This window comes from Leopardus geoffroyi (genome assembly GCF_018350155.1).
Source record: "Leopardus geoffroyi isolate Oge1 chromosome D2 unlocalized genomic scaffold, O.geoffroyi_Oge1_pat1.0 chrD2_random_Un_scaffold_58, whole genome shotgun sequence".
NCBI lineage: Eukaryota > Metazoa > Chordata > Mammalia > Carnivora > Felidae > Leopardus > Leopardus geoffroyi.
This window is the reverse complement of record NW_025543555.1, coordinates 142,595-144,462: the sequence shown is the minus strand read 5'-3', so window position 1 is coordinate 144,462 and position 1,868 is coordinate 142,595.

The window sequence follows — 1,868 nt, the reverse complement described above, 5'->3', positions numbered from 1 at the left end:
CACATGGAAATATTGTCAGAAATAAAGACTCCAGACTCTTCTCACGGGGCACTTTAAGATGTCACTTTGGATAACACCCGCTTCTCCTACATTTCCTTTTTCCTTTTGCTCAGCTGTTCAAACTAGAAACCTCAGAGTTCTTGCTCCTTCCCCTACCTTAGCCCAGACCGGTGAGGAGGTTTGGGGGAAGGGGGCCCCCGAGCATCCCCCCTTGATTCTTCTGCCCCATTGTCATCGTCTCTCCCTGTCTCCGGCCTGGAGCTCTTCACAGACCTCCTGGGGAAACTCCCTCTGTCCAGCCTCTTCCCACATCAGGTACTTTCAACACGCCACCAAAATTCAGATCTGCGTAAAACCCGCTAGTGGTCTCCTGTGGCCTCTAGGATGAACTGTGAACTCCTCCGTAGGACACCCAAAGTGCTTCCCACAGGCCAACCCTCACCCCTCCTCGGCCTCGCCACTTCCTAATAGACTGTTTTCTTTTCACTACAGCCTCACGCGTTGAAAGGAGTGAGGAAGCTTTCTTAGGTCTCTTTTCTATTCTGTTTGTGAGGGGTCTGCCCCCACAACGTCATCACCTCTCAAATGTGCAACCTCCTCACATCCTCACCTTGGGAGTTCAGACTTCAATATTTGAATCTGGGGAGGATATGACGCTCCGTGCATTGCAATCCCTAAGAGGTTCCGTTGACTAACCACCCGCTCTCACGTACAGAAGTTTTCCCAGCTTGTCCCGGGAGCAGGACAAGAGGTCAGGCGGGGGGATCATTCCAGGGCTGACATCAGGGATAAAGCCAGAGAAACTAGCAAAGCGTCAATAGGAAATGCGAGCGTGGATTTCGGAACATCAGAGCCAGGAAATTCTCAGTTCCCACCTAGTCTACCCCCTTAATTTATAGGCGAAGAGACTCAGGTCCAGCCAGGTGATGTGACGAACCCAAGGAAATGACAGTTGTGTTCGAGCAGGGCTCGAACCCAGGAACCCAGCTGTGTGATCATGACCTGAGCTGAAGTCAGACTCTCAACCAGCTGAGCCACCCAGGCGCCCCCGCACATTATATAATATTGTTACCCCTCCTGTTAGGGTAAGAACAAGAGAACAACAAACACTTTGGCAGCAACACCATGGAGGGAGGGTCCACAAGCCCCCGGGGTTCTGGGAACCTTGCATGAATGAATACACAAGGTCCCCTGCCCCAGTGATACTTGTCACCCAGTCTGGAAGACAGATACGTAAGTAGATCTTTTGGATATTAGGCAGCAAGGGTTGTGAGAGTGGGACCCGAGAGTAGATGAGGGAGAAACCTTCTTGGATAAGGAGACTCAAGAAACCAACCCAAAGGACCAGCGAAGCCAGCTGACAAGGAGGGCCTGAGAGGACGGATCGAGGGACACCAAGTCCAGAGGAAGGGGACCAGCGAGGGGCGCCTTGGGGACACGGCAATCAGCAGCTCCCGTCGTGGAGCACAGACGGAGAGTCAGCGCCAGGCAGGATAGCCTTGGAGGCCACAGTAAAACATTCGCCGGGGAACAAATTTAAGGCTTTAAACAAGGGAGTAACGTGGCAGGTCCTACTTACGCCATCACGCAGGTAACTGGAAAATGCATTTGAAGCTTGCAGAACGTGGGGTAGACCAGTCACATGTCTACTATAAGAGACAGTGAGAGATGATGAGAGTCTGGTCTGAGATGGGGCGGGGGGGGGGGAGGGCGGGCAGAGAGAAAGAGAGAGAGAAGAGAGACTTGGTTGAAGAATAATTTGGAGATAAAGAGCATCTGTGAGGAGTAGGCAGAAAGGAGTGGTCCAAGATGATCGGAGTTTATTTGAGAGAGCCAGGAATATTGGGGGGAGGGGGCGCAGGGGAGGG